This window comes from Micromys minutus, assembly GCF_963924665.1.
Source record: "Micromys minutus genome assembly, chromosome: 30".
Taxonomy (NCBI): domain Eukaryota; kingdom Metazoa; phylum Chordata; class Mammalia; order Rodentia; family Muridae; genus Micromys; species Micromys minutus.
This window is the reverse complement of record NC_137965.1, coordinates 6,872,663-6,896,509: the sequence shown is the minus strand read 5'-3', so window position 1 is coordinate 6,896,509 and position 23,847 is coordinate 6,872,663. Positions and strand designations below refer to the sequence as shown.

At 45.4% G+C, this 23,847-nt stretch overlaps 1 protein-coding gene across 3 annotated transcripts in view; it reads left to right on the top strand.

Moving 5' to 3' along the window:
- Positions 1-4,548: 4,548 nt before the first annotated feature.
- The window catches only part of HIVEP2 (HIVEP zinc finger 2), a 166,554-nt gene continuing 147,255 nt past the window's right edge, over positions 4,549-23,847 (top strand). For 2 of the 3 annotated variants that reach the window (XM_080941688.1, XM_080941689.1), the window contains exon 1: positions 4,653-5,141. The gene's annotated coding sequence lies outside the window, so the exon portion shown is untranslated. Of the gene's footprint in view, positions 5,142-23,847 lie in introns of all 3 variants that reach the window. The other variant, XM_080941690.1, reaches the window with a different exon arrangement.

The following is a 23,847-nucleotide window of genomic DNA, read 5'->3' as shown; positions in this document are numbered from 1 at the left end:
GCTTAGATCCCACCCTTCTTTGCTCCCGTCCTTCCTTTTGAGGGTGGGCAGGTTCCTCTATCTTCAAGTATGTGACTTTTATTTCATTTTAGAGGCCCTTGTGGCTAAGAGTTTGCTGTGAGTCTTAGTGCAGAAACTGAATTTGGGCTTTGGAGTAAGCGTTGTGCCTCTGGAGACTTTGGGGGGGGGTATTATTTGATAGACTAAAGACATTTTGTATTACAAAATGGCCATAAGCCTAGGGACTCAGGGGTGGTGGCATGTTCTTTTTGAAATCTGAAGTTCCCTTATGGCCTTACTAACTGAATGCTTGTTCCCCCAAATGGTTGTACTATTTGACAGATGTTGGAGAAGCCTTTGGAGGCAGGGGTCTAGATGGAGGAAGTTTATCTTTGGAGGTGACATCAGGACCTCACTGCTTTCTCATCATATTGAGTGTTGACTTTACTGCTGTGACAATACCGTATGACAGGCAACTTATGAAAGATGGAGTTTACAGTTCCAGAGGGTTAGACTTTATAAAGAGCAGAGGCAAGGGAACAGGTGACTGGAGCTAATGCTTCCCCAAACAGTTCCAGGAACTGAAGACCATTCTCCTTCAAAGCACCACACTTCCCTTGCCACTTCCTGGCAACCACTCTCTGCTAGAAACAGAGTCTCAGGTTGACACAGATTCAGGTAGAAGGGGCCTGGGTGGTCTAAAGCTTGCCTTAGAGTGGGAAGGATCATTATGGCAGCCTGGAGGGCCCATTTTTTATTGCTTTCTCAGGCTTTCCATGACTAACCTGCTCCCCTTGAGGTCTACACACACTCCGGGGCTGGAAGCTTTATGTTAGTCTTTTCTGTTTCCTGAAAACCCTTGTCCTCCAGACACTTGCAATGCTAAATGATTCCCTTCAGCCTGGGTAGCAAGTTTCTTTTTCCGGGTCACTCTGACCCCAGGAGCTGACATAGTAAGAGGATTATCCAGCACTCCAACTATATGATTAATCTAGATTGCTTTTTTATTTTTTCTGAGTATCTTTACCTCCCAAAGTCCTATCCAGTCAGATGATGCTCATATTTATTACATAGCCTGCTTCTCCTCTCTGTCTTCTGACTAGAAATCAAACCCCTTGATTTCACAGAAACTTCATTTGCTCACTGGTGAGTCTTCCATATTTATTAGCACACCCTCAGTACATGTGTTTTCAGTGATAGCAATGTTTTCTTGCTACGGGATGAAAAACTATGACTGTGCCCAGATCCATTAGTACTTTAGTTTCTTAATACCTCACGACGATGACGCAGGTTGCCGGGTGAGTGTTGGGGTGGAAGTTGCTGGTGCTCCACAGAGGCTGGGTCCATGGCACCTTATTTAGTCTCACTTCCCAAGTGGTTTTTCTTGGGGGTAGCATGCAGTTTTCTAACCAATGTCATCTTTAGCTTTGACAGAAGAGATTTCCTGTTACTATACTATCCTTCCTTGTAAGCAGCCAAACAATTCAGATTGTGACCCTTGTTCATGGGATATAGATATATAATATGAGTTATAAGAGAGATTTTCTTAGGAGGCACTGGCAGTACAATCAATCCAAGAGAAGCTGAAACAGCAGGCCAAGCAGGTGAAACCTGTTGGGGCCATGAGGACAATTGGGGTAACAGAAACGGGAGCTCCAAAGTGCCTTCTATCCGAGTCCCTTGGGCATCTGGCTTTGAAATGATGAGCACAGTGGCTTTGGGGAGGCAAATCTTGGGCCTATTAGACAGCGATTGACGTATAGAAAGACAGTGAATTGTCCCAGCTGACATTCCATAGTTACTGGTGGTGGTTTGCCTGCCTTAAAGCAGAACCATGGTTCAGTTCTTGGGCCAAAATTCCTGAGGCTAACTTCCACCCCTCCTGCGGAGGTCACCTGTTAGCTGGCTTTACCGCTGATGCATATTTTCAACAGGTGTCTCTCAGGCAACTCCGCCCAGACTATCTTCCCTGGAGCTTGAGAGTTTTCAGACAAAGCAATCATTGAAAAAGATTGATTAGAGACGGTGTTTTCAGTGGCCCTTCTGTGGTAGGATCAGACCTTCCTGCTTATATATTGGCCCCCTTTGAAAGTATGTATTTCATTTACCTGAATACGGAAGTATTCACAACATCCTACTTTATTTAGCCCTTTAAAAAAGTGGCTAAGTTCTCAAGTAACATTCACTCCGCCAAAGCAAAGCTGCCTGCTACTCTGTTTGCTCAGTTTCCTAGTGCTTGGGCAGCTGCTGTGTTGTGTTTGCGCAAGGGAAATTGGATTCTTAAAGAAACTGAGTAATCTCTATTAAGCAATTAAATAAAACGGACTTTCGGCACATTTAGCAGGTGGGCGTGAAAGGAGAGAAAAAAACTTTTTGAAGATCATCATATTTGGATTTTAAATGGACATTTAAAGGTATAACTTAAAACGATGCTTGATAGTTTTTTTTTTCTATTAAAGCTTTCTAGTTAAGGCAAGGGGGGGGGGGTGAATATCAAGGGATTTATACAAGGAAAGGAGAAGCTGCTTAAACTGAAGGAGGCCCTGAGCTTGAGATCCATTTTTAAAAAAAAGTTTATTTCCTATCTTCAGACTTTCTTCTTCCAAAAATGATTAAAAGAGTCGCTTTCCATAGCAATGCTGCCACGACATGGGGACTCTCATAATACAATACTGTTTATAGGTCAAAACGAAAACCAAAACCGAAACGAAACCAAAGGCGTTATTCTCCAACTCATTAAAGAGGCGGCCCTTTCTTTTTAATATATTCATTTGTAATGAGAAGGGTAGAGATTTTTTTTTTTTTTATTTTAAAAAAGTCTTATATTTGGTAACTGCGAAAAACCGAGTCAGGAGACCTAAAACCTCATAGTTATTACCTGCCTTAAAGCAGAACCACAGTTCAAGTCTCGGGCCCGGAATTCCAGAGGCTAATTTCCACCCCTCCCACGGAGTCACCTGCTCCGGGGGAACCCCGGCCAGAAAGCCGGGTCGTGCCAGGTCAAATCTTGTGCGTCTGTTGTTTACTCCGCCCCGGGCTGGGCGGCGGCGCGGACGGGCGGGTGGGGAGAGGGTGCTCCAACCCCGGGTGCCCCGGGACCTTTGGATCCGAAGGGTGGGTGGCGCGCGGTCGAGCTCCGCCGTGAGCCCACCCGGAGGAGGCGCTCCCGGAGCCGGCACCGCCCAGAAGCCAGTGTCTGCGCCTCGGCGCAACGACCTCCTGGGAACCTCCCTTGAGGGTGCACACGAGTCCACACACGCTGGGTAACGGCCCGAGGGAGCCCCGGTGTCCCCCGGGTGTTGCCGGGCTGGGGAGGAAGCCAGAGTCCCGGCCCCTACTCGCTTGGGATTCCCTTCCCCTCCCCCCCCCCGCCCCGCCCAGCTCTCCCAAGGCTGGGTGTGATTTCAGTCCCTCGCCGGGAAGCAGAAGCGCGCAGCTGGAGGTGGCAGCTCGCCCCCTTTCCCCGCGCGGCCCCCCAGGAAGCCGGCAGCTGCTCCCCGCGCCGCTGCCCCAGCCTATTTGAATACCCGGACGAGGGCGGGCGGCTTCCTGAGCAGGGTGCACTCGGGGCGCCCTGGGGAGTGACCCCGGGGAAAGCAACTGGGGCATTTCGAGCGCGTGAAAACTTCGTGCTTCCGCCGGGGCACGGAAAATGCTAGTGAAACACATTGAGAGTTCCAGGGGCTGAAGCAAAAAATAATTTTTTTTAATCCGCCCCCCTCCCAATTGATAACAAAATCGTTAGTGCAGCCGGAGGACGAGGAGGGGAGAGATTCCCTGGTTACCCGGGCAAAATATAAGGATCCCACTGATCACCCTATTTTCCTTCCCTAGGAAGGCAAGGAACCGGTACGTGGGATGGGGGGGGTAGAGAGGGAAGGGGATGGGCACGAAGGAGGTTTCCACACCCTAGTAGGAAATTCTCAGACTGCTCCAGACGCCCCGGTGTTGCTGAGTGGCAAGCTGATACCCACTCTCCGGGGAGACCTCGGCTCCTAGGGAAGGAAGCGCGACCGCGACCTTCCCTCCCCGAGCGCCCGCTGCGGGGCCAGTTCGGGTCGCCCGGCGCACCGCACATCCCTCGCCCCGCTGGCCGGCTCCAGACTGGTTTTTCTGGTTCAGCCTCCCTCCCAGGGACGCGCTGGGGGATCCGATGACGTCGCTGGCTGAGTCTCTCCCTCTTCCTCCCTCCCTCCCCTCGCCTCTTCCCCGCCCGCCCTCGCCGCGCACTCCTCCTAGTAACTTCTGTTCGGGGAGGCGCTGCCAGGAATAACCCGGTGCGTCCACAGCCCGGAGGGGAGGCGGCCGCTGCGGCTCCCGCACGCCGACCAACTGCGGCCCGGGTCCCGGCGGCTCAAGCCCCAGCCTGGCGGCCCTGGCCCCCCGCCCTGGCTCCATCTCCTAACAGTGTCCGAAAATAAATAAATATATAAATAAAGGCAAGAGGAGCCTGGGCTGGCGGTGGGGATCGCCTCCCTCCCTCCTCCCTCCGCGCCCGCCCTCCCTCTGTCCTTAAGGAAATGCTACCAGACACCCCCCACCAGACACGCTCAGCCTGGGCGAGGAGCGGCCGCGGCAGCAAGAACAAGGGCATCGGGGGGCTTTCCTCCCCTCCTCCTCTCCCTCCTCTTCCTCCTCCTGCGCTGCGGTGACTTTACAGGTGAGCGGCCGCCGCGGCTGCGAGGATCCCCCCCCCCCACCGCCCGCCGCGTCGCGCCCTCCTCCGGCCGCTGTCACCCGGACTGCCGGGAGCTGACAGCCGCCCGAGGGGCTCGCGGCCGGGAGGCTGGCGGCCGGCGGGAGGCGGGCTGGAGGTGAGGGGGTGGAGAGCTGGAGAGCGGGGCGCCGCCGTGCGCTGTCTCTCCCCGGTGGAGGTGGGTCTCCTCCAAAAGAGAAAGAAAAAGGAAAAAGAAAAAGGAAAAAGACATCTTCGGTGACTGTGGCACAAGTATTTGCCAAGTTGAGTCTTGGACACTGAAGCTTGCCCCGGAGCTCGAGCAACTTGAAAGGTCTCCTGCCTGGGTAGCAGTCTCCCTCCACGCCTCGACTCTCGGGTACTGGGTGCAGTCCTGGGGTGCGTGGAGGGCGCACCGGCCGCCGGCAGAGCAGAGCGGCGGGAATCTAGGTCCCTTCTCGGCTCGGTAAGTGGCCTCGGTGCTGTGTTTTTCCTGCCTGCACCAGAGATCGAGCTTGTTTCACTTTACCCTGAAATCGCCTTCGCCCAACTCCATCGCCCCCTCCGCGGCGCGCGCCCCCCGGCCGCTTGCCTGGCGGCCCAGGGGTAAGGGTCGGAGGGGGCGGGGATGGGGGAGACCTAGGCAAGGGGGGGTCGGGCACATTGGGAAATGCGGGGAATACCCTGGCCGAGGTTCTATGCAGATGAGGGGAGGCTGCTTTGCGTAATGTCCTGGGGGGAGGGGGCCGCGCGGGAGCGCTGGAGGCAGGAATGTGCCTGGTTACTAATGAGGGACGTGCACCGGCGCGCACCGCCGGGCCACCGCTGCGGCTGCCGCGGCCGGCGGCCCGTTGTCAGGTAGCGGGGGAGGGGGCGCGGCGCGGGGCTGGGGGCGGCGCGGGCGGGCGAGCGGATGGCGAGGGCCCGGCCGCCGGCCTGCGGCCGAGCGAGCGCAGCGGAGGCGCTGGCGCTGGGCATTTCGGTGACTCCTTTCTCCTCCCGAGCGAGGAAGGAAGGAAGGAGAGAAGGAAGGAAGGAAGCGAAGAAGGAGGGGACTGTCTCCATGGAAGGTTCAGGCGGAGGCGCCCTCGCCTTGCGGGTGCACCGGCCGCAGAGCGGCTCCAGCCGCCGCCGGCTGGCCCCCGGCGCGTGGAGACGGGTGGGGGCGGATTGCATGCTTGTTTGTGCTTCTGGTCCGGGGATCGGGAAGAAACATGTGTGTTTGGGCAGTGCACGGCGAGGAGCTGGGTCTGCGCCTTTATGTCTGTTCCCTGAAGTGGGTGGAACGTTGGCCCGTTCCGGGAATGTTCCATGACGTGGTGCAGCCACAGGAAGGGGGTTAACGAGGGGCTCTCTGCCGCGGCGGCTCTGCTGGCTGCTATCAAAGCAGATGTGCTGCTGCCGCCGCACCTCTCACCTCCCTTCACCCCCAAACCCCTCCTTTCCATTCTGTGCGTCTGGTGCTGGTAGGGCTAAGACAGGAAAACATAGCTTCTATATGTGCGTGTCTCTCTCTCTCTCTCTCTCTCTCTCTCTCTCTCTCTCTCTCTCTCTCTCTCTCTCTGTGTGTGTGTGTGTGTGTGTGGTGTGGGTGATGTGTCTGTCGTATTTGGTGGGGGGACGACTCCAGATCAGCCTTGCCATCCCAGCTGTTATCACAGATCGGTGCGCTTTATACGCATGTGCCTCCCGCGTCCTGTCCCTCTTACATAACATACCCAGTGCAGCAGAGGACGGGAGAAAATGCGACCCCAACCCTCCACGCTCAGTTTGTGTGGAGGCCAGGAGGTTGGAGAGGGTCTCTGGATGTTGTGTTGCAGGGATGCAGCTCCCAGTGGGGAAGAGACCGAGGGGAAGGAGGATTTCTTGCAGTGGCTCATCACTCGCCTACTTGAAAGCATCTGAGTGCAAAGGACTGCAGGAACTAGTCCTCTGAATGCGAAAGCTTTTGACTTGTGTCGCCAAGGGAAAGTGGGCGCTCTCACCTCGGGAGACGCAGAGAAGAGAAAGGGTCTGCAATACGGTCGCCAGGGGGAGACCCGCAGTAACGTGCTTGAGCTGAGGGCAGAGGGGCTAGCATAGAGCCGACCGGAGGAATCTCTTGATAATGGGTTACACTGGAAACCCCAGGACACCTGTAATGGCTTAGAATTCACACAGGAAGCTGTGTGAGCAACTGACATTGTAAAACCCTTACGCTCTGCACTGTTATTTAGGCCTAAAATGAACACAGAGAGGCTTGCTTCCGGTCCTTTCATTATAATAGAAAAATTGAACTGATTTTTTTTCCCCTCTTTCCTTTTCTGCCATTTTATAAAATAACTCAATTTATTTAAAAAAAAAAAAAAAAAAAACTATATTGGTACTTTCCTCCACTCCCAAACCAAGACTTCAGCAATTCACAGGAGTGCTGTTTTTGTCTCTTGCTGTTTTTGCCAACTCAGAGCCCTCATCGGGCTATTGTTTTTTTTTTTTTTTTTTTTTTTTTTTTTTCTCTTCAGCAGTGTCTTTTGCGTGAATAATCAAACCCAGAAATTACTCGAAGTATTAATCAGATTGATACTAATTAAAATATCAGCTATTTCTCCCTCTAGAAAAAGGCCATGGAAGTTTATTAGACCCATTTCCTCTAATGATAATGACTTTATTTGTGCTTGAGCCAACCAAGTTGTTTCAGTATATTCATATATCGTTACATACATATGTGTCAGGATTTGTGAATGCCTGGTTGCTTACATGTCTTATGGGCATGCCAAAATACAATGCTAAAAATTACCCAAGAGGATTGTATAATGAACATGCTGAGGTTGAGTTTTAGGATGTAGATCCAGCAGTCTGTTAAAGCTGGAATGCTGTGCATGTGAATAAGGTGGAAATAATTTTTTATTGCTCAGAGAAAATCCTGGTGGAGCCCTAAGGAGTCGGGGTATCAGATTACAACTGCATTTTTATTCTGGGAAGACAGGGAGCTGTCAGTATTCACAGAATGAGTGTGCTTCCAGTGTTATAATCTCCTCTGCCGCTAGGCTTGAAATGGGCAGTGTAGTTCTCATGAACAGAAAACCAGATATTACAGGGCTGCCTCTTTTGAAAATTATCTGAGATAGTTTGTTGCTTTGAGACTAGGTGTTTCAGTGATTGTATTTTATTAGGTTACGTATTAGCAGCAGCTAATATTCATGTGTTTAAAGCTGTTTTAAAATTAAACAGATGAGAATTGATTTGGGACAGTTTGGGGAGGATGGTAGTTAATATTAATTTAGAATATGTACTATATATATATACTATAAGGTTATAGTTTAACTGGTTAGATGGGGGGTTGGCAAAATAGTATTAATGAAGAAAACATTTCTGGAATGCATGCCATAGGATTTATTTCCAGTAACATATCACTTAAGGAAATGGTCCTGTTTACTACAGAGAAAGATTAGCTAGCAGAATCTTTTGATAGATCAGCTTCTTTTCCACGGGACCCAGATATTCCTGTTACTATGAAACAAAACAGAAGACAACATATATGCAGGCGTGCCTTACAGAATAATAGTGCATGTGTCAGCTTGAACTTCTGGCCCTGTGACAGGATTCAGGAATCAGGTTGAGTGCCTTATGCTTATCCTGGTAAAATGATGAATTTTATTATACTCTTTGGCAGTGTGTTTGTGTGTGTGTGTGTGTGTGTGTGTGTGTGTGTGTATGTACATGCTAAGGATTTCATTTCAGCCACAAAAACAAATAAGTTTGCTCTTTGTGTTTCTTTTCAGTTCTTGACTTGGTACCAGTAGGTAGCAGAGCTTAGTGTGGAAATGTCAGCGTAGGAAAAGATTGGTGGGAAGTATTTGGCACGGTGAAGATGGAGCCCTGTATTACATGTGAAAAAATGGAAACTTCTGGCGTGGTGACTATTATAATGTGACGAGAGTGTCCCAGATCAGTGGGATACATGGCTCCTCTCCTGTTGGGTATCACACAGTTTTCACACTTTAGTTGAAACTAACCCAGGGAGACCTTTGCATTAGTCCTTTACCTCAGACCTGTGGGTGGCTCTCCTGTGGCTCTCTCTTGAATATTTCAGCGGTAGACTTCTCACTTAGGGAGCTTCATGTGAACTGGCTGTGAGTCCACAGTTTGACTAATCCTTGGTGTGTCGGTGTGTTGTGACTTTTAGAGTGTCATCAGCGAACGGAGCACAGGAAGTTTGCTAACCCTGCTTCCTGGAGTTCGGGTTTCGTCAGGAACCTCAAAGCCTGCAGGTTACGTGGGTTTGTTTTAATTTTAATCGCTGAAGGTCTTCAGTAATGCTAATACGTGAGGGCTTTTCTATGAAACTGTGGGTGGACATGGAGGGAGTAGGGAAGCTTTTATGATAACAGTTGGACGTGCTTGAAGGAAGGAAATGTCTGAGAAATGGTATTGCTTTCTTATTGGTTCCTGATGTCACAATGGAGCGGTGCTTTTAGGTCATTTGGAGAAGTATTCTAGCACGTAATTGTCATGACATAATCCAGAACTTCACAAAGAGGATGTGTTTCTCGTCCCCATTCAAATCTGGCTTCTCCGTAATGATCCAGTATTAACGTGACGTGGGCCTTGATGTGTTTGAACTGAACCAGAACTGATTGATATTTTGTCCACTATTGGTCTGAATCTTATCATGTGGTTTGTATGGGTCCATCATTTGAGGTATCAGCCATGACAAATGATCCACTGTCTCACTTAAGCCATAAACTTAGTTTTCCTGTTAGCTTACACCAGGGTGCCACCACTTCGGGACAGAGAAGAAAAGGTACAATTATGCTTCTGTGTTCTAGGGTGAGTCTGGGCAGGAAGCAGGTGGAGTGTCGTCACTTTTGGTTTGTAGGATGGTTGATTGCAGGGTCAGGAATAATCAGGACCACATTTTCTTTTTTAAACACTTCACACCAATAATCTTAGTTGACTTTCCAGACTGCCGTGACAGATGCTCTGTCACCAAATTGACCATCCCGTCTAGCATCACATATTTTCTGTGAGTGGGACTCACATTAGCTACTAAAGATATGATAGATCAAACCAGAAAGGGAGTTCATGGACAGATACGGGCAATACCTGTGTAACATTGCATCTATTTTCAGTGCCGTGGAAGGAGTTTATGTCACAGTCTGGTCTGGGAGCAAACAGTCAAGTACAGCAGAGTGGATGTGAAAGTTTTGAAAGAACAATGTAATTGTCATGGGGTTGGGAGATGCCCATGTGTCCAGGGGCTGAAAGCAGGCCAGTGGGGCTGGAGGTCTGATGACAAGGAGACGCATAACAAGATAGGGCCAGACCTTGAGGGTCAGGTGTCTGAGGCAGGTTGACCGCATGAGTGGTTATCCAGCCAGGGGGAAATGAGGCCTGCTCCTAGCATGTCAGGCCATTTGATGTCCTTACTGTTTGTCCAAGCTAGGAGACGGTTGTTGGGAAGTGAATTTCTGGGTCTGGATGGAGATATGTAACAGACATTTCCCTTGGAAGTTTTTAATGGCACTGGATAAACTGATTTCGGCTTTGTAATCCTAAGGAATTTATACTTCAAAAATATTTATTTGGGGCTCTAGTAAACTGAATTGTCCTGTATCATCGATCCAATTGATGAATAACTACAAAACCAGAGTTTTTCAAAACAGGGTCTTTGTTAAGTAACCAGTTAATCTTTGGACCCATGAGTGAACTGTGCATCTCTCAACAGCTAGTGTAGGGTGAGGCTTACAGTTCTCTAGTTGACTTAGCCACATGACTGCAAACATCAGGATTTAATCCCGTATGATTTGGAGTCAGAGTAGCAAGATGTTGAAGAAGAACTGGAGACAAAGGCTTGTGATGAGAGCTTTCCTTCCCACGTGTACCATTTTATTGACCCTGCGTCTGATTTATTATTTGAAAGTGGAAGTGGCAGTCCACGTGTGGGTTGTGCAGACAGCTTCACTGCGAGACAGCAGGACAGTTACCTCCGGCTTCAAGGTTTCTTTTTCAGTGCAGAGGGGAAGCTGCGTCACTGATCAGCCTTACTACAATGTAGAATTAAGACTTCCACGTCCAGGAAGAGTAAAAGTGGAAGCTTCCTGCTTCCCAAACTGGAAAGAACAGAAGGAAGAAAAGGGGACTTAAGACTGACAGCTCTGAAGGCTGGATAAGCTAAAGGAACTGGGGTGCTGGAGTAGAACGGAGGGGATAACGGTGTGTGTGGGGGGTCAGGCACGCCTGAAGGGGTAAGGAGAGATGGGTGGGTGGGTGAGTCAGGCAAGCCTGGAAAGGTAGCTGGCTCTAGATCCTCTGGGACCTTGGAAGTCTATAGAGGAAGACTGTATGCACCTGAGGAGTGGGCCCTAGGAACAATACTTTGAAGTTTGTGGTTTAGAAAGTTCTTGGTGGTAAGGAATTGGTCCTATTACCCTTTTCTCTCTCTCTCTCTCTCTCTCTCTCTCTCTCTCTCTCTCTCTCTCTCTCACACACACACACACACACACACACACACACACACACACACACACACACGAGGAGGATGCCTTGTACTATTCAATATGAAGACTGTCTCTATTGGGTGACAGTGAGACTTCTTTTCTCTGTGTCTTAATGTTACCTGAACTCAAGTAGACAAAGCGGTTAAAATAATTTATTAAACATTATTACTTAGGCTGGTCTGAGCAGAGTCTCTAAGTGAAGTCTTTTGATATTATTTGAAGTAACAAAAATTTCTTCACCCTAGAAAATAGTCACAGTGATGGAGTGAAAAATGCCAGTGTGTAAAACTGCTCTAAGTTAAAAATCGTAGAGTGTTTGTGCTTCGGCCTGGGATGTTTAAGGAATGTATAGGTGATTCATGGGAAAGCTATTAGAACATGGTTTTTAATTGGTAACTAGGTGTATTAAGTCATGACATCATTGGGCAGTGAGTGGAGGGTTTAAATACAAAGCTTCATTTGGCAAAAGAAAGCAGGTCATGGGAGATCTTATGAATTGGGGCAGATTCATTTGATGTGAAAGGCCAGCGAAAATCCCAGAATTTTGGCAGTTAGGCATCAGGTAAACTTAGACAAACCCTCATCTGTAATAGCTTAAGGCTCCATAAATATACATACCCTCACATAAACATATCAACATAGAAAATCATATGTGTTCAGCAAGAGAGAAAGTAATGATAGTTACAGAATAACATCATTAATTCTTACCTGGGAGAAAACATTTATTTTAAAATAGAGACACTGTCTAATTCCATATAAGGAAGATTATTGGAAAGGTAATTTAAATTGTAAGTAGCTTTGTACTCCAAAATGGGAGATTCATTTGAAACTATGCTTTATTTCTTTTGGAAGCCAGACAACTAGTTTAATAGTGTACATATGAAACGCTAATTTGCCTTGTTAATTGGATGCAATTAAATTGAGGTTATTTTATACTTCTTAATTGTCTGAAAATTACATGTGTTGCCATGTCTCTGCAGTGGGAGGGAAGAGCCAGGGGAGGGATAGAGGATCGTGGAGTGGAAAGGCTTGGCTCTGTCTTTGCGAGGAACTTTTTGTGACAACCTGGAAGCCAGACATCCCAGCTCTCCGGACTTCATTTGGAAACCGAAAGAGATCGGAACAGATGGCTCCTAGAGCCTCTTCCAACGCATAGTCTGCGTATTCTATCAGTTTAAAATGCTGCTCTGTCGGTATAGGGTATGCCGTGTCATTTTATTCTGTAATTATGGTATTACCAGTCTGGGGGATAAAACAGTTAAAAAAAAATCGGCACAGGGCCAATTTAGCGAATAAGGAAGAAGGGACTGGAGGTTTCCAGAGCTCTTGTCCTGTGACAGGCCCCATGGCAGGTATGACTGTTGGCTTGTGAGCTCACCTGCACCCTGAGGAAATTTGGTGTTAACTATCTCATTGTTTACAAGTAGAGGAACTGAGTCATTAGTGGAGCAGGATTTGAACTGAAGGCTCAGTGCCAGTCCATGGGGTGTGATTGTTCACATTAAGAGTCTTTCAAAAAATAAAATAAAATAAATAAAGTCCAACCATTTTTAGTGCTGTGTACATGGGTTCCTTCAGCTGTCTGTGGGTATGCACCAGGGACCCAGGGGATATCTCATGGGTCAGGAACCCGAATTTGAAATCAGAACAGAGTGAAATGTACTCAACTGTCCCAAGGTTATGAAAGGAGGGAATAATGGAGGGTCATCATGAAACTCTGTAAACTGTGTTGAGTACCAGGCAGCTCCGGTTACCTTTAAGGGAGATTGCTCTGAAATACACACACACACACACACACACACACACACACACACACACACACACACACAAGAACTCAGCTTGTTATGACAGTACAATATTCCTGAGATATTTTCAATGGTCTGTTAAACTCTTGATTGAAATGGTTTAGAAAACAATGTCATAATGTACTGGGCTTCGTCGTTTAACAAATGGAACCCCCAATTAAGATCTTGGATACTTCTTTCTCATTCAGCTCAGCCCGTGCACTGCACCAGTGAAGTGAACAGAATTCTCTGGTGTGGGAAGGTTTTGGTCTAAAAATAGCTCTTGGTGCCTGAATTACCCAGCCTGAACTTTTGCCTAAGTCTCACTAGCTGGGGAAGCAGTGCCCATGTAAGAGATACCACAGGGCGTATTTTTTGGGACTGCTAACTTCAATTAATACTTAATAATGCTTTCCTTATTAATTTAGCAAATACTGGTGATTTGGGGAAGGTGGTGGTTTAGACATGTAGGCATTGCCAGGGAACAAAATAGGAAAAAGAGGGTCTTGGTCCTTAGAGAGTTTGCATTCGACTAAACAGATTTAGAAATGTTTTCGGCCAAATTTAGTTACCTTGCTATATTTTTTTCGAGGTGTTTAATAATTCCTGCTTACATAATGAGTCTCTTAGCCCTAATGGGATTTAAACAAACACTGAAAGATATCTTAAGTCACTCCTGAAATACCTCACTCATTTAAACATGTACATTTATATACATATATGTAAACATACACACATGTAACCATATATATAAAAATATATATACATGTATGTATATTTATAACACTATTTACTTTCAATGTTTTAGTTTCAAGGTATAGAACAGCACCAAACACAGTGTTCCATCCCAAAAAGAAAAAAGGGGAAAAAAAAAAAAAAACTACAAAGAAACTTAAATAATATTTAATGGTTCTGTGTTGTCAGGTCCCAAAGCACGAGAATGAAACACAATTTTCTTTCAAGTGACACATCACATTGTATTTTAAATTTATTTGTGAGTGTGCTGACACAGAGATACTTTTTGGAACTTGTATTTTGATCTCATTCAAATGAATACAGTTTCTAGTAGATTAGGATGGCTCCCACTCCCACCAAAGCATTCCAGTCATGGTGCTTTTCAGTGGTCATGTGGTGTGGATTTGCCACATCTCAAGAAGCACCCACTGAAGACTGGGAAAGAAATTTTGTCTCTCTGGGAGATGAGGTATGCATACAGCCCAGGGGAGGAATCTTAAATGGGCATTCCCTCAGCATGCTTCTCATTGTGTGTCTTGCTATTTTTTCATTTTATTCTATGTTTTCTAGTCACAAAGGCCTCTTGAAGCCATGGCCTAAATCCTCCCTCTGTTTTCACCCAAGTGAATGCACTAACCCTTCCATGGCTGAGAAGGGACTTCATAGTTAGTTGAACTGGGATTTATCTGCATGAGGAGTTAGTTTTTCTTGCCCCCCCCCCTTTTTTTTCTCTGCTCGGCAGACTGGAAGAGACTGTGTGACGTGGCTCTTGCTCACAGGTTGGGAGTGTAAGGAAGTTTCTTGGTGGGCCAGCTTGGATAAATGATGTAAAAAAGACTAATTTTTTCCCCATTTACCCTTGCACCATGGAGACCAAGCGAAAGAAAAGGAGGGCAGAGTTGGACTGAAACATTGCCTAGTCTCACAAAGCTGGTGGTGAAATTCTCTGCTGTGAGCACTGAGCACTGTCCCATAGGACAGTCCTGACGCCCAGCCCAGCACTTTGTAGATAGGTCATGGGGAGTTGAGCGTTTAATTGCCCCAGGAGCAATGGTGAATCTTTTGTTTCTTTCTTCCCTTGGTTCTTACAGTTGGGATATTCTCCATGTTCTTAACGAAGGAAGAACATCACAAGGTGATAAACATTTGGCTTATTTTCATGCCGTTAGCCATGTGTCAAAGTTTATTCTAGACGTGTGTAGAACTTTTGGAATAAAAGATCTCAGATGCTAGCTCTGCTCTTGTGAGGATGTGCTCATTAAACTTTACAGTGCCTGGAGGAGCCGCCCGAGTGGATAGCTCTAAACCCTGACCCCAGCCAGCACTTTATTGTTTGCCACATTATTGATTTTCAAAATGACTCAGGCCAAGTGACTGTACATCTATCATATTTTGTTGGTTTTTTTCATCTGTGAAAGGGAGGCTTTGCTGGTATCATTGTTCAGCCTCTTGGGAACAGAGCAGGGCAATACAAGGGAATCAGGCTATTTTTAGAGGCAAAGCAAGACTAACTTTTGAGAATAATTCAGTTGCAGGAGGAAAAAAAAAACCCAACATACAGCAGTATGTTTGTGACAGGGGTTAGCAGAACCTTCTGGAGGTGACTGATTATTGATGCAGCTGATTACAGAATTGTAGAGAGATAATGATCAGAAACTCCCTAGCTTCTGATAATGTCTCCTTAGTTTTAACTTGGTATAGACCATTACCAGGCAAGGCCAACACAATATTGAGCTAGTTACAGCTGTACACAAGCAGTCAATAAATAAAATAAACCCCACGAAGTAGAACACATCCAAAGGCAGTTGCTTTTGAATGTGTAATCTGTTTACTTGTTCAAATGACCTTAGTAATATGCATGATGAACTTGGTCCCAAATTTAATCAAGTGTAGCCTTTAAAATGGGCCAAGTGGCTCAGCATATTCTAAATGACCTTTTAAAAGAAACACATCACTCAACAGTATTGAATGTAACAAGTAATTGGACACAAAATGTGGATGTTTTCTAATGGACAAACTCCAAATCTGTTAAGTCATCAGTTGAGTTTTGATGCTGTTTGGGGACATTTTGCCTAGTGAAACCGGACAATGATCATTAACAGCTGGAAAAATTTTATTTCTTAATGGCTAATCCCACAAATGTATTGTCCTGACCACCCCCGTTTTTTTTCTTATGTGTGGGACAAAAGGAGACGATAGAAGCTTGAGTGGCCCTTGATCTGACTGGTGGAAACAGCCCAGGGAAGTGCTCAAAAGGCCCCTGCTCTAAGGACAGCATCTAAGTACTGCATTCCAGTATCCAAAACCATAGGAAGGGAGAGAGAGAGCTGTAACAAGAGCCACAGAGTGTCATCCTCTTGGCTTTAGAAGGACAGTTGAAAAACACGAGCAAATCATAAGTGGGCGAAAGGAAGGCATCTAGAAATTTTTATGCAGGAAATCCGATTGTGTTTATAAATGGCAGGGCATGAAAGACGCTGGTTCTGCATTGGCTTGCCATTAGTATATACTGCCTGTCTTAAACATGGGTCTGCTGTCTTAAAATAATGACTTCTGTCTTAAAGGCAGAGAGAGGCGAATGTGTGGATGGAGGACCCCCTTTGAGGTCCACTCTGGTGCAAGGCAGTTCTGCCCCTTTACATTTCCTACCTCTTAAGCTTAGCAGTGATATGCTTAGTTTGATTTATCATCTCTTTAAAATAAGGGAAACTTAGGTTTTCGGCTCATTAGACGTGAGGGTATGGAATATTGGAAGTATATGACATTAATTGCGTCATATAATGCAGTACAATATGTAGCTATTTCTACATCCTAACAACAGCCTTGAAAGATATTATTACTTAAACTCTGCACTACCTACGGTGTCTACTGAAAAGCTAGTTTAAATTCGCCTGTTTAGTAGTCTATAAAATGAATGGCCAGGAAAAGTCAATATTTAAGCAGGTGTATGTCATAGGACAAATGAATCTATATAGAAAAGTGATATTAGCCTCATAATAGTGATTCGGTATTCTCATTTCCAGAATGGGTGCTTTGATTTTTGGATTTATTAATGATGATGGAGATTATCATATTTTCTTTTTGGAGAAATGTACTTTGCGTGGGGCTCGTGTAAACACAACCTAGTGTGTCTGTCATTGATTTTCCGTTTTCATTCAGTGCATGTGAGAATGCCGATGTTCAAGCATTATTATAATTTAAATTTTATTAACGTGCATAAAATAAATTATAATTAAAACTTACTGTTTTGAAATATTCAATGTAGCTGGTGGCTGACAAAGGAGGTCTCTTCCCAACTCTTTTACTAACTGAAAATACATTAACAGCTTTCTAGAGCTGTAAGGTCTGAAGGAATGATGGTGGTGACCTCATCCCGTCATCACTGAGCGGGGAGACAAATGGTTCTTGGACCACCTGTAGTCTGGGGACTAAGTCACGGGTGCTTCAGCTTGACCTGCCTCCCCGTTTCTAAAGAGAAGGTGTGAAATCAGTTAACCTGTAAAGAATCTTTGTGTCTCCTATTCATTTAAACTTTTCCACATAGCCTAAAAGCACCTTCACAGTTCAATACTGTGGTCTTGTTCACAGGTATATGTTTATGCGCATGTTGGTATATTTACTGGTCTTTCTATCTTCAGTCTGCTAAATTTATAGTGGTATTACTTTCATTTAGTCTGTAATTAGGATTATAAAACAGGACAATTTTCAATCATCACCTGTGTTCTTTCCAAGTGTCCCATCATCGGCAACGTGATATAAACCATAGAGCATGAGGTTTGAATAAAATTTTCACTGACTCTAGACAGTCTTTGGGCACTCACTGGTTTGTAGCTTATGGTGTGTTAATTACATACCAATAACATAATATGAAAGAGTAAAAATATGGGCTCATTAAAAAAATGTCTAGGGCAGACTTACACAGTTGAGATGGGGGTACAGGATGAAACTCAGGAGACAGACAAAACAGGGACATTAAATACAATAAATCCCCACTGTAACTAAGGAAGCTTTGACACTGTTGGGCAAGTCCCAGATGCTGTTTAAACATTGCTGTGTGTCTGTCTGGAGGATGACTCCGTGGTTAAGGGTACCTATTGCTCTTGCAGAGAGAGGACTTTGGTTTCGTTCCCAGCACCTTCATGGTGGCTCAAAACCATCCATAAATCCGTGTGCAGAGGACACAATCTCCTTTTCTAACCTGTGGTTCCCGTAAGCATGTAGTGCAGACAAAACACCCACACGCAGAAAATGAAATGAGTCTAAAAGTTGTTTTAGGAGTTGTGTCCGTGCTGAGGTAATGAGGAATTTGGAATGATTACCTCTTAGACCCAAGACTCACAATAAAGCACTGTCTCCCGGAAGCAGTGGTAATAGGAACATAGTTCAGGTCTTTTCAAGTGTGCTGGCCCCGGGCTGAGTGGACATTAAAATACTCAGAGCTTATTTCTGGACGGCAGTATAATTATGTGTGGGGTAAATGGAATATTTTAATATTATGTAAATTTTATGTAAATTTAAACAAATTTAAAAAACCTCTAATTTTGTTCTTCTGGTCTTAAGGTAAAAAGACAAGGGGTCAAAGTCACTATTTTGGCTTCCTTTGACATTGTCTTAGTAAGCATTGAATAAGGCAGTTGACATTCATCAGACTCCATGTTTAAGTTCACTTAGCATAAAAAAGTTAGTAAACCTATGACAAAGGGGTTCCTGCGTCGAACATGGGGCTCAGCTGGTAGACTGTTCCTGGTGTGGTCCCAGCCCTGCCATGGTACTTACTTATCATCTCAGCACTAAAAAGCTAGAAGCAGGAGGATCGAAAGTCTTAGGACATCTAGCCAGAGAATTTGTGACAAACAACACCTTTATCAAGATGTCACGGAAGCGTTAAGCTGGTCGTTTCTGTGTCGTTTACTCTTGTTACAGTGACGGTTACATTTAAGAAATATAAATAGAACCCTAAATATGTTAAAAAATATAGATGTCTTAGATCAGCTTTAGGTTCATAGTAAACTGAGAAGACAGGGATTTCTCATGCACCATACCCGTGTGTATCCCTGCTTCCCATCAGTGTGGAAGATGTGATACCATCCAAAGACACTGCCATTGCTGAAGGTCATAGTTGACATCCTCTAAGGCTGTAAATGTCTCTTGTGTCCTGAGAAACACTGCATAGTTGAAATGTTAGAGATGTTGGTTCAGTGCTTTTAATACTGGCTCATCACGAGAACAGAAGTCATCATTTTTTTTTTTTCTTGTAATTAACAATCCATCTCATTAACAAACTGAAAGGAAACTATTTCAGTTTTTGTTTCATGATAATTATACAATACCTTATGGTCTTATTTTTAACCACTATTAACCTTAACCTACTGACTTGTAGAATTGCCCACGGTTATGGCCATGGCTTGAAATGAAATAGAAGGCAAGAAATTGAGGCTAAAGGAATTAAAAAAAAAAAAATCAGTGGCTTTCAAAGTATAAATCAATCATTTTTCCTTTGAAATATTCTGGTCCAATATTTTGCTGCTATTATCCAGGGTGAGAACAAGGCCGAATCGATCTTAGGAGGAATTTAAGAAATGAGTTAGGAACATTAACGGCCTCAGTAGGTGAAAGTTTATGCTGTGCAGTGGGTATTTAATGAAAACATAGCATTTCCTGTTTGTATTTGACTTCATTGGAGGCAAGCAGCGTGGAAAATGCTTTCTTTTCTGCCACGTGACAGGTGCTTAAGGAATCAGTACTGGGAATAGAAAGTGGGACTTGAAGGGGAAGATGGGAGAAGGCAGGCAACTTTTGATGCTTTAAAAGATTTCTGGTGGAGGAAGATTTCTGTTGGGAAACTGCCATCAGGACTGGGCAGGGAGTGTGCGTCTCCAGCCTCTGAAGATGCATGGCTCTTCTTGCTGGGGGGAGGTGAGTCCTGCAGGAGGCAGGGCATCAGGTGGCCCCTTGATGGACTGCAGACCCCGGGGCGCGCAGGGTTGTGGTGGGACCTCAGCGCGCGCCCCCGCCTGCGCGCCCCCGCCCCGCCCGCAGCTGACCTTTGGCCCCGGGGCGGCCACCCGAAGGAGCTGACTGCGATGACGTCTCCCCTGCTGTCAGTGCACAACAGGAAATGCTCTCCGCCTCCCCCCTTCCTGCCTGGAGAAAGTGGGGCTCGCTGCTCTCGGCGGCCGGCTGAGACCTAGTTTCGGGGCCCACGCCGAGCACCCTGGTTGCGCAAGGGCTCCGGGTGCAGGGCCTCTCAGGGGCTGCCTGGGCGGAAAGCCAGGGTGAGCACTGGCCGCGGACCGCCTAGCCTGGGGACCCCGAGCATCCGGAGGGGTCCCGGAAAGGCGGCCCCAGTGCTGAATAATGCTGACCTCATAGGGCCTCTGCTGATTCTCTGTTGTAAAGCCCTGACAGGAAGCCTCCTCTTCAACCCTCCTTCCAAAGGCCACCTTTTACTTCGTTGTGGCAATAAATATATGGGCATCTAGGGCAGAGCCTAAATATCAGGCCCGGCAACCCTGCAGGACACACTCCTTAGTAGTCATTTAAGTCATTGCTTAGGTAAAGTGAGGTTTGCTTAAAAAATTATATGTATGTATGTATGTATATGAACCATTTTGCAAATTTAAGACAATAATACGTCAGCAGCCGTGGATTTATTATCTTGAATTTGCGGATATTACGCCGATTGCTCTCTCCCTGGGAGACTTAAACAATTGAAAAAATAAAGCAAGTCAACTTAGGCTTATTCATAAAAAAGACATGTTTACATAATCCCCGAAAGTGCATTTTAGAACGGTATTCCGTATTACAATCTATAATTCAGTACCACGGCTGCCTGCACGCTCGCCAGCAGGATGAAGGGAAGAGCCATCAGCGAAGCAAGCATTGTGATTATTTCCGTGGTTGAGTCATGAATAGGCTTTGTCATGGGAGATTGTTCTGGCCACGCAGCCAAAATGCCAAAGTTCACTGGGAGGTCTGCTGAGGTTTCCTATGTCAAACACTTGACAGAGTTTTAGTAAGATGAAATACTGGGTGGTAGTTTCTAGTAAGCCTGGAGATACTGTGGAACAGAGTTTACTCTCTGTTCTGCCATTTGTGAAGCTTTGACCACTGACCTGTGCTTTTGAAAGCGTCCTCACATGACCATTCGATGTGTGTAGCATATGATGTCATTAGCCTGAGGGGGACTGTCAACTGATTTACTTAGTGAAGAACTTTAAGGCTCTTCGAGTAGGGTTTTAAGTAAGACCTGTGGATCTTAAATCATGTCTAGGTATGCTTTTTCCCCCCGACAGAATAGGGAAGGCTACTCAGGGAAATAAACTTGGAACATAAAAACCAGGGCACATTGTAGTTGAGGAGAGCCGGCTTCCATTGTGTAGACATTATCACGTGCTCGAATAATACATTCTTGGTTGCTAAACAGGCTGAAGATCAAACAAGACCATGAGAATTAAGATTTCTGGGGAATAGAAGGGTATTTAGTAAAAGATTAATTTGGGGAGGTGATTTTCTTGTCCCTGTACCAACGTAGGCAGGAGTCACTTTTGGATATCATGAAAACTTTTTAAGTAGATGTGAGTTTCATCTTTGAGGTCAAAGTATGTTTGAGCCCACTGTACATTGCTTGCTCTCTATGATTTAACTGCTACTAGACCAGCTTGTTCATTTATAACATTAGCATCATGGAAGTATTTACTTAGTAGTCGAATTATAAGGGATCAATTACTCCAGATTTGTATTAACAAATTATTGGAGGTGTTAAGAAGAATCCTCAGACATAGTAAGAGAAGTATCTACTGTTGTATGAAAACCATTTTGTGAGGAACACTTCTGGATGGCACCAAATTTGAATTTTTATAATACTGGTCCAAACCCAACATTTGATCTGTTTTCTGTGGCTCAAACACACATGCTTTATTTCATCCAAGAATTAGATATACCTAGTTGGGAGGGAATATTTTCCGTGTGGCAGAAAGGCCATGTGTCTTCATATAGCTGCCCTATGGCTTTCACAACAAGAAGAGAAAATATCTTTAACTCTAAGCTGGGAAGTTGGATTCTTGGAGAAAAGTAAAATGAATAATAAAAATAAATAATAGATAATACAATTCAAAATAAATAATAAAAACACCGGAAGAATGTAGAATCATAAATTGAAATATTTTTAAAACGTATTTAAAGTTATTTTAAGTGATTTAGTGCAACACTTTTATTTACTTAGGCAAAGGATTTGCTCTCTACTCTGCCTTTCCTAATGAACCTTGCAATCAGGACTGAGTTTGCTCTGTCCTTGCCTTATCTCCAATGCCTACAACCATACCTCACCCTGAGCTCTGGCTCCGTGGCCAGGCATTAAATGGAGCAGTAGGAAACAAGTGTTCAGGTTGGTCATCTGAACACTTGTCAGATGCGTCTTACATTCCTGGCCAACCTTCAGCATTCTCTTTTGTCAAGTGCTTTAAATTAGGCCACAATGAAACACATACTTGAGCTTCTGCAAATGAAATATAAGCACAGTAGGTGCATCATAAATGCTTATTGAAGTAGTGAAAGACTTGGTCCTGCTGCCTGGTGATCTAGTTATGGCGTTAGTCCTTGACAAACTGCTTTTCACCGAATGAGAGTCTTTTTCTACTTATTTTTTAATAAGGTCACATCACCTTATTGCATTACAAAAGGAGACAGCTCCGGGAGAGGAGGGAGGTGGCTAGCAGCCCACTTGACCCAGAATAATTTTCACTAGCACTTAACCTCCCCACCCTCACAGTCGGAGGTCCCAAGTGCCTTTAAGAGTTTAAACATGCCGCCTGGGTGGTGGTGCATGCCTTTAATCCCTGCTTTCAGGAGGCAGAGGCAGGCGGATCTCTCGAGTTCAAGGCCAGCCCGGTCTGCTGATTTTTCGAAGTCAGCCAAGGTTACCCAGAGTAAAACCCTGTCTCGAAAAACAAACAAACAAACAAACATAACAAAAAACGAAAAAGAAAGAAGAGTTTAAACATAATATATATGTAATTATATTATGTATACATATATTTGACTTTTCATTTTCATCGTGATTCCTGATGCTGATTTTCTGGAATTCAGGATAATGGATTAAATATCACTGTCTGAACTTGGCAGTGCCTAGAGAAGGGCTGAACAGGGCAGGTTTCTCCTTGCCTGACACCTGTACAATCACAATGGAGCCCAGGGTCAGAGGGGCCCTGAGTACGATTTCATGCTCTGTTATGGCCGCCCTGGATCTTTACATTTATACAAGGACCTCAGTATCTTCGTTTTGTCGCGGCTCTGCAGGCTCTGTGGATGATCTTGAGGTTCTTTCCATGTGTCGGAGAGGATGCCGTGTACTGGGGATTGGTTACCTCGTGGTTGGGGAGTTGTCAAATGAGTTAGCTCTTTGGGTGTTGGTTATTGGGGTCTTGGTTGCTGGGGCTGCTCCTGCTGGTTGTCTGGATGGTAAAAGAGTGAACCACCACCATTCCTATTGCTAGGAAGTAAAACTGAGCCACTTAGTCTGTGACACTGGACTGAGACTATGCCAGCTTGGAGTGCCCTTGACCTTTGGAAGGCAAGACTTGGGAGATACCAAGGTAACTAAGGGACAGGTTAGGACATTATTCTTAACATTCATGGCTTTCTTCTTGGTTGTAACTCTGGCCTTCTGTATCGGTTATATAAAATGGAGCTCCTGGAAGAGTTGTGTCTTCTCAATAACTTGACAGTGCTGAAGTCATTTTCTGCTTAAAGAAGTTAGTTTATGCTCCTGGACTTAGCAGTGTTGTGTCCTTCGAAAGCTTTGTGTGCACACCCAGAACGGTGACTTTACATCCCATTGTTACATTATTTGAATAGGTGATTATTCTGGACCCATCTGCTTCCCTTGGGGACATGAATTCTTTGCATTTTAACACCAGTCACTCCAGTGGAGGGGTAGATTCACTTACAGCTTATCAATATGACTGGAGATAGGAAGACTAAGTAGCTAAGGAACAGTGGAGAGCCATGTCAGACATGTTTATTTTGAATCAACTAAATGAAGTTATTTGCCAATAATTTAAATGTTGCTTTTCTAGTCTAACATAGTTATTGGGTGTTACATCTTAGTTCCCAGAGCTCAGTGGATTGGAACCTACAGTTTATTCTGTAATAGAAAAGGAAATAAGGTGGGGAG